The sequence below is a fragment of the Prionailurus viverrinus genome, chromosome A2 (assembly GCF_022837055.1).
Source record: "Prionailurus viverrinus isolate Anna chromosome A2, UM_Priviv_1.0, whole genome shotgun sequence".
NCBI lineage: Eukaryota > Metazoa > Chordata > Mammalia > Carnivora > Felidae > Prionailurus > Prionailurus viverrinus.
The window spans coordinates 111,113,222-111,134,431 of NC_062562.1; positions in this window are offsets into that span (position 1 = coordinate 111,113,222).

Sequence of the window (21,210 nt, forward strand, 5' to 3'; positions counted from 1 at the left end):
GAGGTATTAGTGAATTCAATCGTATAAGAGAGAATAAGCAGAAGTATAAGAATCGAAAAAGAAAGAGTAAAACTATATCCAATAACATATGATATATTCGTATACCTAAAACACAGAAGAGAATCAATTCTAATACCAATAAGAAAAAACACTTAATAAGGTAGGAGATATTAAACTAACTATAAAAATCAATAACTTTCACAGACAAATAATCACTTAAAATCTATAATTGAAGTAAAAATATAGTAACAATGAAAAGAGAAATACTTAAGAATAATCTTAACAAAAAAGGTGACGAACCTATATAGGAAAAAATGTAAATACTCTTGAACCCAGAAAGTAGACCTAAAGAAATGGAAAGGCATCCCTTGTTTTGAGATAAAACAACTCAACATTATAAAGATGTAAATTCTCTCCAAGTTAATATATAAATTTATTGTGATCCTGATTAATATTAATAAAAATACCTTGAAGTTGTTTGTTTTTGTCTTTGTTTTGATTAATATAGGTTGATTTTAAAGTTCATATGGTAAGATAAACATGCAAGGGTAGCTAGAGAAACTCTAAAGAAAATCTAATGAATGAGGACTAGCCCTATGTGATACAAAACACACTATAAAGTCTCTATAATTTAAAAAATAGGGAGTGGATACATGAATACAGAGACACATGTAACAATACAAGCCCAGAAAGAGATCCAACTACCTGTGGAACTTAGTAAATGATATACAGGTGGCTGTTTAAATGACCGGGGGAATGATGGATTTAAAAAAATTATTTTAGAATATTAAACAGAATTTTGGAAGAAGACAAAATTAGACATGTATCTCACCAATACCAAAGAGAAAACTCTGACTGCATCAGATATCTAATGTAAAAAATATCATATAAGCACAAAACATAGGTGGATTCATTTAAAACATGGGTGGACGGAAAGGCTTTTTAATTTTAACTCAAAATCTGGAAGCATTAATAAGAAATCTTTTACTTCCCATCCTTTATTCCTGAAGGTATCTTTATTCAATAGGAAGCTGAGCAGAGAAAATCAACTTGAGGGGTCTGGGATGAATCTTGCAGCTACAGGGATCAGTACTAGAGTGTCTATGCACACTGAGCAGATGTGTGCCAATCAAGGGCAACATGACTCTCGCTCTCACAGCATGCTTACTTCATACAATTGGGATTCTGCCTTTGATTCCCTACCTGGTACTAGACTGAAACTGGAGCCTCTAGCCTGCTTCTCTACTACCCGGCAAACCTGCATAAAATTTACTGCCATCTTCCCATCAGAAGGCCACATCCTATCCCTCAAATCCCCCTACCGTTCATCATTGATTAAGGACCCATTGTGAAATAATAACCCAAAAGTAGCATCAAATTGACTTCTTCCGGTGTTTACGCTTTCCTGCATATACTGTTTATACTGTGATGTCACGTGGGCTCCTTGTATTGCCTGTCATCTTTATTTGTACTGCACAATCGACCCTCCTCAAGTAACGACTTCTGCCAGAACCAAGCCCAGGGCTTCTTTCAACTTTGTATTTTGGGCCACTGGCCCGACTTCCCCAGCTTCTCACCCAGCAAAGAAGTCGTTCTTCTCAGGGAACCTTTTTCTATCTTCCCTCTTCTTGATGTCTAGTCCTTATTTGGTAGTTAGATAGCTAAACCCATGTCTTTTAGCCTTTAATCACCAAATTGATTTTCATTGTGCTGTGGTAGAAATAACAGGGCTTTCCTATATCGGTTCTTCTCTTTCAGGAAAAGACATGCGTAATACTTTGTTTTTTAATGTTTATTTGTTTTTGAGAGAGAGAGAGAGAGGAGGAGAGAGAGAGAGAGAACATGAGCAGTGGAGGGCAGAGAGAGAGAGACAAAGAATCTGAAGCAGATTCCAGGCTCAGCTGTCAGCCCAGAGCCCGATGCGGGGCTTAACCTCACAGACCACGAGAACATGACCTGAGCCGAAGTCTGATGCTTAACCAACTAAGCCATCTAGGTGCCCCTTTGCCCATCTTTTAGTTAGGTGTCAGTATTGTAGGTCAAGCTTCTTGGATGCAGTTTCTAAGACAAAAATGTGTATGCAAGTGTTGTATTAAGAAAATATTCACAAGGGAGAATAGTAAAGAAATGAAGCGAAACAAGGAATTAAATAAAGCCAAGTAAATGTTCAGACAAAAGTCCCACACAGGATAGGTTTTAGCATGATCCCACAGGAGAATTCTGGAGGATAAGTGACATCTCTGAATTGTCCTAAGCTGAGAAAAGGAAACTGAGCTTATATTCTTGCACAGAATAGTCATTAAACAACACCCACATCAGGGTTCATCCATGTGAATGCCAAGCACTTCTAAATCTGTAGAAAGAAGTTTCAAACAGAGTACCTGCTCAAAGGCAGGTGGTTGAAAAGGAGCCACAGGTGCTAGCCATTGAATTCATATAGGCTGGAGACAGAAGGAGATAAGCCAGGGATACGCATTGTCTACCTTACATGTTGAGTAGTTCTGGCCAATAATTTTTGGAAGGAAATTACTATCACAGGTAAATTTCATTTCCTGTGCCATCCACCAGCATTTTCTTCTCCCATCTTGGCAACCCAGAACCTACTTGGAAACCGTGGCAACCTTCTTCAGACAAGCCAGTGACCACAAGATGGTAGAGCTTTGTCAACCTGTATTCTTGAATTATTGGGAAAGAACCTCCTTCTGATCTGTTGGACACTTATATTAAAATTCGAAATAAACGTAGGCTGCGTTTGTTATCATGGTACATCCTCTCGTGTCCTAATACACATATCATTTAGGCATTCTTCCTTCAAAATTTTTGTTGAGAATATGCCATGTGCTCGGCATGTGCTAGAGAATATAAAAACAAATAAGAATTTTTTTTTCCAGAGAGCCTATTGTTCCAATAGAGTATAGTTTTTGCTGTAATACACTATGGATATGTGGGATCCAGAGTGTTATATTAACAATAAATAGGAGACTGCAAATCGGGGAAGGCTTCTTACAGGAGGTTGCATATAAGTTATAACAGTGAGTAGAAAATAGAATACAAAGGGGCTAGGGAAGAAAGGCCATTTCATGCAGGTAGAACATGAGATGCAAAGTTCAGATTCATGAGGAACAGGTTACCGTGATGACTCAGTAAATATAACAAAATACAAATAAGTACTTTGATATTGTTTGTTGTAGCTTGGCCTATTAGATTGAAGCACAGACTAGTTAACTGAAAGGAAGACATTTCAAATGATGAGCTAGTTCATGACCTAAGGAAAATTATTATTTTAACTCACCATGTCCTGTTTATCTATGATGAAAGATGAAGTTACTGATTTACTTCATGGGGATGTTTAATATTTGAAGCTGCTTTGAAAATATCAAGCTCTGGGGCACCTGGGTGGCTCAGTCAGTTGGGCATCCGACTTTGGCTCAGGTCATGATCTTGCATCCATGGTTTCGAGCCCCACATTGGGCTCTGTGCTGATGGCTCAGAGCCTGGAGCCTGCCTTGATGTCTATGTCTCCCTCGCTCTCTACCCCTCCCCTGCTCATGCTCTGTCTCTCTCTATCTCTCAAAAAAATAAAATAAAACATTAAAAATTTTTTTTAAAAAGAAAGAAAATATCAAGCCGTTCTCAAACTTGAAGAACTAGTACAACTTCCTTGGGATCTGTGCTGATGAAAGGCAACATGATTTTTAAATCTTCAGACTAGAATAAATGTAAAGAAGAAAATAATTGTTGGTTCCCTTTCACTATTAATAAAGGACGTTCTGCTGCTATATCTTTAACGATATGAGGCTAAAGAAAATGGTAGAAGTATGATCAATTCACAAGGCTGAAACAATTCCTAGCAGATGGGAAATTTTTCAAAGTGATTATCACTGGAAGGAGTTTCCAGGGAATAAGTACTCCGATGGCCCATTTTTAAATTTAAATGCAGATGGTGATGGTGATGGTGATGATGATGATGATGATGATGGTGACGACTAACATCTAATAAGCAGATACTATGATCTGAAGCTTTTTGAAGTGCTTTTCCACTTACTATCTTTTTAAATTCTCTAGACAATCCTATCCCATAGCTTTATTACTACCCTGTCTTACAAATAAGAAGATGCAGGCAGAGCTTACTAATGTGTCCAGGGCAACTCAATAACCTTGGTGGCTCATGGGTCTAGCAATATTCTTGAGTACTCATCTGTCCCTGAACTCTGTCTCTGTATATCTTCTTAGGACACCCACAATTTCCCTGTGAAATGAGACCTAGAGGTCTCATGGGCAGAACAATGCCTTTAAGTAAAGTATCATCATACTTGGGTCAATACTTTTGTATGTATGACTAGATTAATAAAAAATCATTTTAGTAAGCAAACTGTATGGAAGAATTAATCTGAATTCTTCTTTTTCCTGACCTCTTTTGTTGATAGTATCTAGTTACCCATCTATTTTCCATTTTAGATTCTATCAGTTTCCTAGGGGATTTCTGATTTTTTCTCAGGAACAGCTGCACGTATGCATTTTTGTGGTGAACAACTGCTCCTGAAACTTCTGCCTATATTTGATGCCACTTTCCAGAATTAGCCCATTTTATTAACCAGAGCAAGTTTCCTTTTGCCCATGCTGGAATATGACATGAAGCAATAATACACACAAAAATAATCCCCTAGAAAAATATGGTTTGTTTTCTAAACACCTAAAACATTCACATTCCTGTAGCATATTTTCAGTGTTCTCAACATATTGGTGAAGAGAAATGATCTGATCTACACATTGATTAAGCAATGTTGATATTGCTTAAAGTTTCCCCTTATATATTTTTTTAAATATTTATTTATTTATTTTGAGAGAGAGAGAGAGGAAGAGAGAAAGAGAGTGAGCAGGAGAGGGCAGAGACAGAGAGAGAGAGAGAGAGAGAGAGAGAGAGAGAGAGAGAGAATCCCAAGCAGGCCTGGCACTGTCAGTGCAGAGCCCAAAATGGGGCTCGATCTCACAAACCACGAGATGATATCCTGAGCCAAAATCGAGAGTCTGATGCTTAACCAACTGAGCCACCCAGGTGCCCTCCCACTTATATTCTAAGAGCACCATTCAGACTACAACATTAAATTTTAAAAGCTAATATGGATCTAAATTCAAGTACATTATAATCGGTGGTATGTGAGTAGTATAATCTATTTGATCAAACTGAAGAGATAAAAATATGAAAGCAGTTGTGTGTTCACTTCTGAAGTGGGCATGTCCTGTTATTTTTATTTGCAAAGAATACTAGTCAGGCTTTTAATAATCAAGTGATAGACTCACAGGACTGTAATGAAAACAATAGTTAATATTTATTGAGTACTTACTACATGCCTAGCTCTATGCTAATCGTTTGACTTGCATTATCTCATCTAATATTCCCTCACAAATCTGCAACCCATATATATGTATACTAATTCATACAGTCACTTATAGATGGTAGAACATATATGTATATTTTCCTAACTCTCCACGAATACTATGAAGATTCTTCGAGTCACCTTGCATTGACAAGCAGTTTTCCCATTTCCCACTTCCTATAGAAAATACCCTTTGTTTTCTAGGCATTTACTTATTACTTCTGGTGAGTTCTATAGAAAATAATTTTCGCCTTCCATTTAGCAGATGCTGACAAGAATCAAACATTATAAGAGTGGACAATGAAGAGAGTATAGAGGGGGAAGGATAGCGTCCAGGGCTCCAGATCTCTATCAGCTCAGGTATCAGTCATCTTTCTCAGCTGAGAACAACCACCAGAAGACAGTATTAAATTAGCGGAGACAAGGGGCGCCTGGGTGGCTGAGTCGGTTCAGCATCTGACTCAGGTCATGATCTCATGGCTCATGAATTCAAGCCCTGCATCGGACTCTGTTCTGACAGCTCAGAACCTAGGGCTTGCTTCAAATTCTGTGTTTCCCTCTATCTCTGCCCCTCCCCTGCTCATGCTCTGTCTCTCTATCTCTCTCAAAAATAAATAAACATTGAAAATAATTAAAACAATAAACTAGAGGAGACATGACTAGAAGTAGTAAGAGGGAAAATGGAAAGAGACTTAATTTTGGTTTAGAATACTAACATGAACTAAAGATAGACACCTATCTCCGTGTCACACAAGAAGAACTTGAAAGACCAAATAACCACACAACGTCTACCATATACGGGATGGAGCCTGAATCAAATCCGAGTCTGTCTAATTCCAAATCCTTTCTACCATTTTGCTATTTACAGCAGAGCTGCCTGGATCCACAGTGCTTTGCTATTGCAGTGGCCTGAGGTGAGAAGACTTTCATAGCCCCTTCCCAAAGCAACCTGAATCTAGGTTTTCTGATAATTTTTGAGAGTCATAGTATGCACTGGAAGTAAAAGGAAGAGTTAAGAGAAGTGCTAAGACATGGAGGCAGTAGAGCCTAGTGACTTTGTCTATGGATTCTGGAGCCTAACCTTTTGGGATTCAAATTCCTGGTTTACTAATTACTGCCTGTGTTCCCTTGGTCAAGTTACTTAGGTTTTTGTGTGCATAGGTTTCCTCATCTGCCAAATAGGGGCAATAATAATACCTACTTCTTGAAGTTGTTGTTTTTTTGTTTGTTTGTTTGTTTGTTTAACATGAAGGAATAACTGCTGCAAAGCACATAGAATAATGCCTTTCACACAGTGGGTATTCAATTCATGTTGTAAGACATTTCGATATATATGGCAAGACACTAATATTATAGTTAAACATAGGGTAGAAACCAAGAGGGCAATGAAGATCAAAAATGTCTAAAGTAGACAAAAATGGCTTAGTGAAGGGGTGGAGAAGAAAGAGAAGAGAAGATGCATAGGGACTTGTAGGCAAGTTGGACAGAAGGAATAAAGTGCAAATGTCAAATAATGACAAGTCAAAGAATACAGTTTAACAATACAGACATTGCCAGGGAGTGAGAAGGAAACCTATCTTGCTTCCTTTCTGGCTGATTGTAGAAGCAGGAAAGCAAGAGCTTCCTATGGGGAGCTGTAAGGGAGGCAAGGACTCTTAGGGAGAGCCTAGAAGAGCCAAGGGAAGTTACAACAAATCAACAGGATTAAACACACATTTGCCCTCAGGGGACTGGGCCATAGAGGTCACACAGAGGATGATGGAAATGAGGGGAAAAGGATTATTGAAAAAGAATTTTGTGGGACAAAATGAGGACAATAAATGTGTGCTGTGAAAGTGGGTGGGAAGAACAAGAATGAGGAAGTCCTGGAGTAGGAGAAAGAAGTAGGACATTCCGTGAGGTGGAAAAGAGTCAACAACTTATTCTCCACGCACTAAGAGACTGAAAGATAAACCAGGTACGTGGCCAAGGTTGAAGAATGAGTGTAGTCAGGTGAAAAACGTACAATCATAGAATTGTGCAGATGAAGAGTTAGAGATAGCTTACCCTAAACTCTTTTTTTTTTAAGTTTATTTAGCTTGAGAGAGAGAGAGAGAGACAGAGAGACAGAGAGAGGGAAAGAGAGATCAAGGGAGAAGCAGAGAGAAGGAGAGAGAGAGTCCCAAGCAGGCTCCACACTGCCAGCACAAAGCCTGATATGAGGCTGTGCAGAGCCTGATGTAGGACTGGAATTCATGAACCATGAGATCACAACATGAGCTGAAGTTAGACGCTTAACCAACTGAGCCACCCAGGTACCCCTTACCCTAAACTCTTACCTCATAGACGATCTCCAGCTCTGTTTGACTCAGAAAATCCATACAGAGCATGTATGTCTCCATCCATGCAGTCATGGCTCCATCCATGCTGCACATGGAGTGGTTAGGACATAGAAATCCTTTTCACACTTTTGGGTAGATGCAAATTCAGGGTGAGAATGGGCTATTCGCAATTTATTAAGCCAGCTGGGTTTTCTAATGGCTAGTCTATTAATTTCAGCGTTTCTGACAAGGGTATAATTTTAGACCAACCTTGTTTAAGGAAGTGAAAACATCAGCTTTCCAGACCTTTGAACAATTAACAGTCATATTTAAATTTGAATAAGTGACCCAGATTTTTCTTTAAAGTATTATTTATTTAAGTAATCTCTACACCTGGGGTGCCAGGGTGGGTCAGTTGGTTAAGCGTCCAACTCTAGATTTCAGCTCAGGTCATGATCTCAGAGTTGGTGAGTTTGAGCCCAAGTCGGGCTCTGTGCTCTCTCTCCTCTCTCTTTGCCCCTCCATAACCCCCTGCCTCCGCCAAATAAATAAGTAAATAGATAGATAGGTAGATAAACAAATAAATAATAGTTTAAGTAATCTTTACACCCAACCTGGGGTTTGAACTCACAGCCCTGACATCAAGTCGCATGCTCTTCCAACGAGCCAGCCAGGTGCCCCATTTGACCCGGATTTTGACACTGATCCTGATATACATACAGTAGAAGCCTTTAGCCCTCAGTACGGCTGTAAGTGAAGCAGGAAATCAAATAGGTTATTAATAGAAGAGTTGGGCTAAATAGACTGTTGTTCCAGAAAGTTATAAGACTTTTTTTTAAGTAATCTCCATGCCCACTATGGGACTTGAACTCATGACTCTGAGATCAAGAGTTGCATGCTTTACCAACTGAGCCAGCCAGGTGCCCTAACATAAGACATTCCAAATTGTTTTGGGAGTACTTACATGTGTTCACATATTAAATATATTTTCCCAAAGACTCATTAAAAAATATATATATATAGCTAATGCATATCAACATATTTAACTTCTAGGACTCTTGTAGCTTCCTTAAGAAATATTACCCTTTTCTTCTTTGGCAAAATTTCCAAATCTATACAGACATTAACTTTCAGAAGTAAAGGACTGCTGTGTACATCTAAATATTGAGGCATTAAAAAAAAATCTCAGACTGATAGAATCAATTTCATATTATATTTTGAACTGAATTGAAATCTCAACTCTAGGTGGCAGCTTACTCCATCACTTACTTAACGTTCATTTAACAAGCAGTAGATTCATTCACAGTTTTTCCATGAATGTATAATTTTGTGTAAAAATTAGTCCCTGGCTCACAGTAGCTGTTAAAAATAGATTTGATTTTAGGAAGAAAATCATGGCTTGAGATGCAGGTTTTCCTTATAGCTTGTCATTCGTGGTTTCATTAAGTTGATGGGATGAAGCAAAAAAGAATAAAGATGAATGTTTTAACCAATTTTTTCTTTGAGGAATATAATCCTCTCCTGGCAACAGTTTCATGTCAAGGTTGTATTTTTATCATGCGGAATAGAATTCTGTATTAATAATTTTTTCCTGAACACACTAATTTTCAAAAATATGAAGTATGTCCAAAACTCCAGGTTCTCTGAGATTGTTTAATGATATTGATTTAACTGAAGAAAAAATATCCAAAAAAGAAAAAAGCAAAATGACTCATATCTTTGTTTCTTTGCATCTCATTGACAGAAAATAGCCAAAGCTAGAGTTTAATTAGGTTGTCAAGGACCAAAATACTCAGGCTGACTGATTAAAAACAATGCCCTCCTCCAACCTACTTACTCACAAAACACATCTGTATGAGGTGTTTTGTGCTTTTTTTATATTTGTAAGGGCCCCAGCAATGGGTTGTGCAGAATAGCTCCAGGCACTTACCACCCAAATAACTTGCTACACTTCACAGTTGTTTCATTTCTAGTCCCAGCAAGAGAAAAATGAGTAAGGAATTAAACTTTATCCTAAAATTAGGTTTTCTTTAAAATGGGGATAATAGCAATACCTACTTCTCTATGGTGTAGTAAGCATGAAATAAGATCATGTTTATACACAGTGACTGGCATTTGACATTCTGAATGTATATATTGGTTATTCTTGTTCTTACTATTCTCGTTTTTGTGAGTTTATTAATTAATTTATTTTTAGCAAATGCTACACCCACATGGGGCTCAAACTCACCACGCTAAGATCAAAAATCATATGCTCTTCTGACTGATAAATGTTATCAGCTAGAATCTCAAAGAGACTGGTCAATGTGACAAACTCATAAAGAGATTTTATTTAGGCTCTCCTGGGCCTAGCCCTGTCTCCATACTCTTTTATGTGTAAAAGGAACATTAAAAAAAGCCATATGGCATGGGCGTAGGGGGTGAGGATATTAGTCATTGAAGTGAGAAAATGAACAATTTCCAAAATGTGTCTAATTGTTTATAAAAACGAATATAAAATTATATTTGGCAAAACTTGGAATGGTTTCTGCATTTCTTCTGATATATATATATATATGCGTGTATATATGTGTATATATATATATCTGCACATATATATATCTACACATATATATGTGTAGATATATATATATATGCGTGTATATATACATATATATATATACTGATATATATATTCTGATATATATATATGCGTGTATATATGTGTATATATATATATATATATATCTACACATATATATATATCTGCACATATATATATCTACACATATATCTGCACATATATATCTACACATATATGTATATATGTATGTGTATATATACATATACATGTGTAGATATATATATGTGCAGATATATATATATATTGCATATATATTTATAATGTGTGTGGATGGAGAAAGAGGTATGCATTGTAATGTCATCACCATCTGCACTCCCATTTTATTGAATGATATTCTTCCCAAAACTTGTGCTCATCACTTCATTTTTTTCTCGTTGAATAGAACTTATTAGTATCCATAATGAGCTACCTGGATAGCTGAGAAATGTAGTCTTTATTCTGAGTGATTATGTACTCAGTTAAAAAAACCAGTGCTCTATTAAAAACCACAAGTAAAAGTGACACTATTTTATTTAAAAATTAGGAAGAGGGGTGCCTGAGTGGCTCCGTCAGTTGAGTGTCTGACTTCAGCTCAGGTCATGATCTCACAGTTGATGGGTTTGAGCCCCGCATTGGGCTCTGTGCAGATAGCTCAGAGCCTGGAGCCTGCTTTAGATTCTGTGTCTCCCTCTCTTTCTGCCCCTCCCCCACTCACACTCTGTCTCTCAAAAATGAATTAATGTTATCAAAAAATTTTTTAAAAATTTAAAAAAACTAGGAAGAAATGTCATGGATTATTATACCCTATTTACCCAATTTGGGCCAATGTGATTCTGATAAGTTAGATTTGAATGCATACTAAAAATTAAAAAGTAAGAAACCTCCAAGTAGGAGGTATAAAAGCTCTGCTAGGAATTTGATACACAACAAATTTCAAAACTGTCACATTTTCCTGAGGTGTTTGTGAAGTTTTCTGAAGCTAGTTTATAAGAGCCTCTTGGACTCTTTAAGTTGTTCTCTATGCCTCACTTTTACTTCCTAAGAAACTCTGAGAATCACAGACTTGTTTTTCAATCAAGAAAAAAATCAGTTTACATGTGAGAAGAAAAAATTTGTTAAGCACAGACTCATTTGGAAGCAAGAAAGTGTTTCTTTTCGAAAAAAGGCAATTGACTGTATACTCAGTTGACTCAGATGGGTCCATTGCTGCAGAATGGAGAAAAAGGAGATAAATGAGGACATGGGATTTTAAAAAGAACTGCACTACATGTAGAGACATTTCTGGAACTCAGTCAGACAGCAGCCTGGTACTCAAAGTTCTGGGAGGTGAATCTTGGTTTACAAAGCTGGGAAGAATAAAGCCCACAAGATATAAGTGAGCATCTAAGCACCCACAAACCTGTTGACTAAACACATTTCTCTTGTAATCTTCGAATTTCCTCTTATCATTAAAATTTTTAGTCAATTTTTCTTTCACAAAGATTACATAAGGAGTTTTATTTTGTTTTGTTTTGTTTGTGTGAGTGAGCCAATAATACATTTAAAGCAGAATACCAATTCAAAAATTTTTGGCTGATCTAAATTTTTTATTCACATGGCCCCCTTTGCTTGGCCAGAATTTCTTTTTACCACCCTACTGAGGTTCTATTTTTGTACCCAAAAGCAGAATGCCTCACCTTAAAGAAGAATCTTGCATTTGCTACAAGTTGCACAGATAGAACTGGATTTAAATGATCATCATCTCATATGAGGAAGTGACAGGAGAAACAGAGACCTCTTTCTCAAAGCACAGGAAACAGAATTTACTTTTTAAAAAAATTCATTGTCAAAAAGTTACCAAATCAAGTTTGGACTCGTAGGCCCATTTTAATGTTCCTGATTCTCTAAACTACATCATGGCCAACTCTCATATACGAAGAGGAAATGAACACTTTCCTTCTTGTCCAAAGTATCTAACTCAAGGATATTAGCCTTCAAAGAGACACAAACTCTGAGCTATAAAGCAACCCCTCCAAAGTGTAGTTCTGTCCAGATTTATGCCATGTGCTACCATTTAGAAAATCCAGGTGCTGTATGTAGCTAAGTTTTATGAGGAATTTTCCACTTAACAGTCAGTGTTCTACATGGGCAACTTTTAATTTTTAAAAGCCTATTTAACTTTCAGTGTCACTAAACTTTAATACTGTAGTATTAGTCAGACTTACGGGAATTGCAAAAATGGAGATCTAGTTTTCTTTCTCCTGTTTCCTTGGAAACAGGCAAAATTTTGAAATAAAAAGCTTCCCAATTCCTTTTAGTATCTTTTTTTTTTCCCACTATCTCCTCCTGGTCCATTCAGATTCATGGTGTCTTCTTCCTGTACTAAGTGCCCCTTGTAGGATTCCTCTGAGACCTATTTTATCCTCCAGAGTACTCACTGTTCCCATTTACCTTGCTCCCCTCCCCAAGTCCAAACTCAAATTTCTTCCCCCACAGCTTTCCTTTAGGGATTATGAGAAAAGCAATCTGTTTGTCTCCCCACAGCCTTCCCTTAGGTACTACAAGGAAAGAATTTGTTTGAATCTTGTGTCAGTGATTAAGTTTCTTTAGTCTCAGGTTATTTACATTATTAAAGGAAAATGTTTGTTACCTAATCATAATAACTAATTGGAAATATTTCATTTAGGACAACAAAGTGAAATGAAATATACAGTTCTTAGTATAAAACGGAGTTAAACTGAGTGACTTTTAATATTCCCTTTAACCCTGACATACTTTAATTTTATGAGTAAATAAGGGTTGTATAAAGAAAAGATCTTTTTGGCCACAGGCCTTTTTCCTCCCACAGCCAGTCTATCCTAGGCTTAGTTCAATTGCATTCCTTAGAACCAATTTGGACTTCAGGCTGGAAACATGTAAGAAGCGCTAGACTGTCGTTTGTCCAATGGAAATATAACATGAGTCACATAAGTAATTTTGAATGTTCTAGTAGCTAATTTTAAAAAGTAAAACAAAATGCAAAATTAAGTTTATTAATATATTACTTAACCTAACATAGCCAAAATATTAGCATTCTGACATGTAATCAACATAAAAATTATTGATGAATATTTTACATAATTATTTTCATAGTCTTTGAAATCCAGTGTGTATTTTATTCTCATAGAACATCTTGACTCAGAATAGTGACATTTCATGTGCTTTATAGCCACATGTAGCTAGTGGCTACCACATTGGAGAGTATAGTTTTAGACCACAAATCTCTACATATTATAATTGTCTAGGGACCTTTTTGAAAGCCCTGATGTCCAAGCCAAACCCCAGACTTGTTAAAGTAGAATCTATTGGGATTGAACCTGGCCTCAGGATTATTTTAAGCTACCCAGGTGATTACAATGGGCAGTTAAGGTTAAGAATACTTTAGTGTTTCTCAACTTTGACTTAGGACACTTGCATGGTTTTTGTGTTAAATATCAATGCCCAGTCTTCACCCTCAGAGATTCTGATTTTAATTGGTTTAGATTGGGTACTAGGCGAAGATATTTGCTTTGATTACCCCCAAATGATTATAATGTGCTAGCCACGTAGAGAAGTAGTAACATTCTGCAATTCAGCTCTCTTCTCCATGTTCTGCCTGGTCAGCTAGTAATAGGCTTCTATCTTATTGCCAAGACCCACTTCCCAAACTGTACCCAGAACCTTATACTTGGATCCCTGTTTTTGTTTTTTTTATCTAGGTCCCTAGTGGGGATGCCAGTGGGGTATTAACCCACAGAGTATTCCATTTTTCAAAGGTCTGTAGTTACTTGCCTTATCAGTTTTTCTCTTAGGCACTAGAATTCTCCCATAAGACCCACCAGTGAATGTGTTACCTACTGACAGATTTCCCCCGCACTAGCACTAGTTGTCTGCCCACTGGGAGTCCCAGATATTATCTTTCCCTGAATTATATATCATTATGCTTGGTTGCCCATCGGACAAACAAGTCAAAATAGATTTTCCCTTTACAGAGGTTGGACTCTACTACCACCTACTGCCTATCTCTAGTCACTCTAGGTGACACAGACATTCTTAGCCTTCAACTGGATTTGTCACCTCAGCATATGCCCCACCACAGTATTATATTGAGATTATCTATTCTCCCCTTCTGCCCCATTCTGATGCAGTCAGATCTCATCAAACACCTTGGGAAAGAATATCTTTATGATAGGCACACATCTTCAGTCCTCCCTTCCTGGAAACCCACACTAGAATAAATTCCCTTAATATTGTTGATTACCTTTATAGTTTCTTCCCCTACTTGTAGTTTTATGCCAAACTTCACGTGAGATCCTATGCTTCTCAAGTCTGCAATTTTTCCTATAAACCACATCTTAGGTACTGCTATTGCCATCCACACACTTACCCTAAGCTAGGAGCTTTTGGAATGCCCTTGGCACCCTCATTCCCCACCTCCAATTGATTGCCATATTCTTTTTGATTCTACCAACTTTCTTCACATCGTAACATTTCTCCACTGCACTTACCTTTCTAAAACACATTGAAAAAGCACACATTTGTTTAAAACTTTCCAGCTCCCATGTGCCTTACAAAAGTAAGTACGAATACCTAAGCATGGCACATAGCAATAAAATTAATATATGCTATTGCCAGGATTGTGTTAAGAACGTCCAATTTTTCAGTCTGTCCTCAGTCTTTGTTTTCAGCCTTATCTCACTACACTTCTGCCTTGTATTTTCCATCCAATTACCCAAAACATGCACTGTGCATTCATGTACTTTTCCCACTTTTGCTATTCCTTCTGCCTGGAGTATACTTCCTCCCATTCTTTGCCTGGAAAACCCCTATTTGTCTTCAGAATTCTGAAATTTGACATTCTTCTTCTATGGACATTCAGCACTTTGCATTGACTTATGTTACCAGCACTTACTACATTATGAATTATTTTTATCTGTCTACACAGTTAGGATGTGAGCAGAAATTTCTTATTCATCTCTATGTTCCCATCCCTGGCACGTTAGATGTTCAGTAAATGTTAGATATAGTTATTGCATAAAACAATCATAGCTTCATTTATATGGAACTGTGTGAATCCTTTTATTTTCACCCACTTGGGAAGTTAATTGTTGATATGCATTCTGAGACCATTTAATAGGAAAATTTATGAACACTTTAGTCCCAGTTTCTTTTTTCGTACTTTTTTTCTTGTCATAAGCATCTTTACCCAATCATCCAGTGCTGTCCATTGTCTCAGAGAAAGATATGATAGAATCTGGAATAAAAAGCCAATACTGATATCTGAAAATTTATGTCAAAAACCAATGACGGGTCAAACACTTTGATTTACAAGAGCCAAACAATTTGAAGGAGAAAAATGTTTTAGGCTCCAAAAAGTCAGAGCTTGGAGAACTGAAAAAAAGTTTACACCAGGGTTTTTAAAACTTTTTTTGATGGTAGTTCACAGAAATTAATATTTTTACATCTTGATCCAGTATACAACACACACACAAACACACAAATAAAACAGAAGTTTTACAAAACAATACTTACACCTATGATATGATAGAGTAGCATTTTCTATTATGTTTGACTCTATTTAATGTTAACAAAAATAAATTTTATAACCTATTAATGAATTGCAATTTATACCTTGAAAATCTATGGTTTACGCTATAAATCATAAAATGGGAAGAATTTACTCTTTAATGTCTGGGCATCTTTCTCACCACTAGGAAAAGAGATAACATTTTAGCTAGCTGTCAAGAAGAAGGTGAGAGGAAGATGACTAAGATTTAGATCTTGCCTTAGCTAGAAAATTCAAACAGATTGAAGAGGAATTCAAGAAAAATAGCAAAGAAGAACACAGACTCCTTAAAGAAATTCTGCAAGAACCCTGCTGCTATGGGACTTGGATCTGCAGCTGGAGAATGTGTCTGGACAATAGACCCTGATGGTGCACTTGCAGAGACTCACACACATTGCAGCATAGGAGGGGAAAACAGCTGCGTGTCTTTGAGCTGTCTAGAGGTATATAGAAGAGCTAAGAAGTGGGGGGGAGGGGGTGAAAAAGGCTTGAAATTAGGATGAAAAATCTCCAAATGCATGGGATCTTGTGACCAGGCACCAGGGCAGTCAGCACGGATAGCAGCAGCAGATGGCAGCCCATAATACCAAAGGCCAAGTAAGGGCATCCAAACCATAGCAAATGCCAAGTTAGCATGCCTGAAGATGGGTAGTGGGTGAAGGGAGAGGAACAGGGTAGAGACAGGACACGACTGACAAAGCACACAGTTTTGGGACAAGATACTCCCTGTTCTTGGGGATCTTGGTTCACTTAGGGGAGAGAAGAGAAGATTGAAGAGGCGGAGGAGGAGGAGAAGGAGAAGGAAAATGACTTTTTTTAACCTCCTGCTTGGAAGACATTACATTTTAAAGAAGAGTTAAAGGTATTGAAATGGTAGAAGTATGAGATTTCCATCATCATTTCTGCATATTTGGGTAATGACTGCACATTTTAAACCTACTAAATAAACAAACTGCAAAACTGACACCATTTCTAATGGCTAGTGTCTTCCATCATCCATTTGGTCATCAGCAGAGCTTTACTGATTGGTTTGCATCAGGATGAAAATTTTGGCATTCTTCTTACCTACCCCAGCTAAGGCCGGTCACAGGGAGGAGAGGCCTTAGAGTCATCAGCCACTGGGGGCAGCTGGGGGCTTTTTGGCAGCTTGACTGAGGTAGGGAAGAGCAGAAAGGCTCATCAGCCTTTACCTGATCACCTAAATTAGGCTCATCAGCTATTAGTCAAGAACAAGCCCGCCTATGGAGGAGTACCTGAAATGAAGGGTTGATTAGCACCTTGGGGACAGAGCAATGCTTCTCTAAACACAATATACCTCACAGTGGATGAGCTATAAATATTGCCTAATTCCCCTAATATTGGGGATATGTGTATTCCAAGAGAAAACACTTACAGAACCCCTGATGGTATTGGGATGCACAATGGGGAGAGACTGGTGTCTTATACTGGGTGACCATTGAGAAGGACCCTGAATCATCTGAGGAAGCCATTTGAAACTCAGTGGTATACATGAGCTGCCTGTCTGGTTGGGAGCAGCTGGGACCTCATGAAGTGGGTTTTGCTGACCACATTTTGAGCCCTCAGTGAACCTTAACCTGCTTTCATAGGCATGCTGTGGATGGACAGGGCTCTTGTGGAGCTCTCTGGAGTCGTACTCTCTATTCATAGCAACACTTTCTTTCTCCAGCTCTTAGATGGCTCCTTCTAGTTTCACTCTACCTCCCTCTGACTCAAGGTTATCTGCCTTCTCATAGCATCTTCACTTTCATTCAACTTCTGCCCACTCTACTTTCTTCTCTACAGACAATGTACCTCACAGCAGATGCCAAAGCGTCTCTCACTAACACCCTTAAAGTTTCTTTGGTCAACCCTGCCTGCAAATTCTCAGCTCAATTGTACAATCTATCCTTTCCCCCCTGTTATATCCATGCTGCAAAGGACAGCTATAAATATGAATATAAATATAGAGAAGGGGGCCATTCAAAATATAGAGTACTCAGTCGCAGTTGGTCCTTTAAGGCCATGTGAAAATCCTTCTAAAAATATCATGTGTCAGTATACACTCTCTCCAAAGCTCTAGTAATTTATCTGCCCTTTTATTTCTGTTAATATAATTGATAGCTTATATTTATTGAACACTCCTTGTTATAGGTATTTTACAAGGATTATCTCATTTAATTCCTACAAGCACCCCATGACAGGTATTACTATTGACCTCATCTTACAGGTGAAGAAATTTAGGACTGGGGACATTAAACCATTTGCCCCTCATCATAGTAGATGAAGGAGCCAGAGTTCAAACCAATTCCTCTCTGATGTCAGAACAATGCATTTTAACCACTAGATGACTGCATATTTCTCATCAGGCCATTCTAAACTTCCTCATAGAAACCCCTAGGACTCCTGCCCTCCAGATCTTTTTAGCAATTGTCCTTACTTTCTACCTCACCATGGGCATAGACACTGGCAAACTGGAGGAACTGAAACTCCTTCCCTGGCCAACTGTACCTCCCACCATCTTTCCCCAACTATATGTGAGAATTATCAAGTCCAGACCTTCCTTTCTTCTTCTAGGTCTACTTTATCATTTATCTCCTCTCTGTATCTTTAACCTCTGCCTACTAGCTCTTTCCTCATTAAAAAAAAAAAAATCTTTAACTTTGACATTGCCTCTAGTTTCTTCCATTTTTCCTCTTAAAGCCAATCTTCATGAAACAATAGTCTCTACCTCTGGTGTCAACCCTTGAGATTGTGAGACCCATGAGGACAAAGACCACATCTGTCTCGTTAACTGCTCTATACACTTGTCCTCCCCTCTTATCACAGTGCAGGCACTAATAGACATTTGATAATGTTTTATTCAATTAAGGAATAGATGCATGGATGCGTGGAAGAAATAAATAAGATTTCCATCGCCAACAAGTTTTTGAAGACTCTGGTAGTCCTACTTCATCTGAAATCAAACTCATTATTTTCCCTCTTCATGCCTGTTTTTCCTTTTGTGATAGTTTCCTTTCCCTTATCGTGTATATGCAGCAAGTTACCAGGTAAAACTATTATATCAAATCAGAATAGCTTATGTAGTGTATTAAAAAACATTTATATTTGTCTCCCACTCCCTTTTGAAATGATTTCTCTGGGTCTAGTTATCATTTTATCTCTGGGTGAAATCTAGGGCAAGATCCATGGTGCCCTGTTCCCTTTTAGTGACCAGCTATATCATAGCCCTGAAGACCCAGTCTCCCAGTAGCTGATCAAACAAAAGTGGCTCTCTCCTTAAAAGAGATTTTCAGGTCAATTGCTAATGTTTATAAATATATAATGTATATACATATACATGATATTTACATTAAATATAACTTACATATAAATTATATGTGTGTGTGTGTGTGTGTGTGTGTGTGTGTGTATTTCATGTTGTTATATTCCTTGTTTCTCACTCTTGGCCCAGACCTTTTGAGTTCATGCCACCACATTTGTTCTATGAATCCAAGCCTTTTCATTAGTTCCAACCTATTTCTACACTTAATCTTAAAATCGGTGGGCCCAGAAGAGGAGGTTGTACTTTCTATTCACTTGGGAACACTTTGAGAGAAGGCATTACATCCTTTTATTCCTCCAACATGTGTCTGTCCCCCTGGCATCCTGATGTAGTTCCCATTTTACACATGCTCCTTAGAACGCAGCAGAATATAGAACCCTAAATGGTTAAGCCACATATTGTGAGTTTGAAGTGATGAAAATGTGAAATATTAGGCTGAATTCAGATAATCAAACTCAAGTTCTATACCCAATTGTCTCTAAAATGGGAATGCCACAAATTCAGTACCAAAAGTTGCAATAACCAAATTCTGAGTTTCAATATTAGAATTCCAGTTCTTCCCACCCCTTCCCATAATGCACACTGATGGGCTTGCTTCTTACTCCTTGCCCATCCCACCCCTATCTATTTGACCCTTCTGTCACTCACTTTTTGGCATGAGTAACTTGGCCTCTGCTTGTGCCTAGGTTCATTATGTGGCAGCTGTTTTCATTACCATCTCATTATTTCACTGAGGGGGAGACGTTTCCATGGTGATACTGAACTGCATAAGTAGAGATTTTACTACACTGAGCTTTTATCTACTCAGTGAACCAGTTAGATGGGAATTGAGCTAGAACCTTTCCAGTAGGAAGAGGGACTGTATACTTCCCTTCTCTTTCCTGTTATTTGTCTGTGCTTTTTATCAGCGAGAGTATGTTATAATTATGAGCTCCTAACAACAGATGGGAATTGATGAAGAAAACCAGTAGTTATTTCTGTTTGTATTAATTAACTTGCCCTTTTAACATATCCATGGAAATTTCCAGAGTAGCATTACATAAAATAACTGACTAGCTCTATTCAATTTTTTTAAATAGCCCCACCAGGAAAAAAGAGTTTGGAGTCCCAGGAAAAATTCTGTATGGCAAATGGACCCAATTACTAATGTGATTATTTGCCTAAGCTTTGATTGCTTCCAAAGTTGTCATTGCCTGGGGAAACAAAGGTCACAACAGCATTGAAATGACTATTTAATACTTTCTCCACATGTGAATGAGTGGCACTCGCTTTTCCTTAATTGCTTTGTGGTTAATCCTACATTTGCAGGATGATTTTTATTAATAAATTTCCCCTTGCAGTAAGCCTTCACTAATTTGATCTTCAATAAAAGTAAATCTATCGATGGCAGCAAATTCTTTTTTCTTCGTTTGCTTTTGGACTTTTAGCCAAATCAAACCACATTTGTTTAACACTTAGGATCTTAAATTATATTCTTAATTTCAATGTAACATCACTGTGTTAACTGAACTCTAAAGACAATTAAAAAGCTTAAACAGCATTGACATTGACAGAATTATTAACAACATCCATTAAACAAATGCACCAATAAGGTAAGTACATCAGAGCATGTGATGGTTAATACAGACTGTGATCAAACCAATTATGGCATGGAATTCAGTTTAACATAGATTTATCTCTAACCTGATCCATCCAACTTTGATGGCCAGAAGAATATCGTTTTCACATAGTTATTGATTTCTTAGCATTAATCCTATAGAGATTTTCCCATGGTTAATTTTCAATAAATGTAACCAAATAGATGGTACAGTAGGAGAAAATATAACAGAACACTTGTTGGGGAACTATTAAGTGTTAGAAAAAGTGGCTCAGGTCATGATCTCACAGTTCGTGGTTCGAGCCCTGTGTTGGGCTCTGTGTTGACAGCTCAGAGCCTGGACCCTGCTTCAGATTCTGTCTCCCTTTCTTTCTGCCCCTTCCCTGCTTGTCTTCTCTCTCTCTCTCTCTCAAAAATAAATAAACATTTTTTAAAAGAAAAGGAAAAG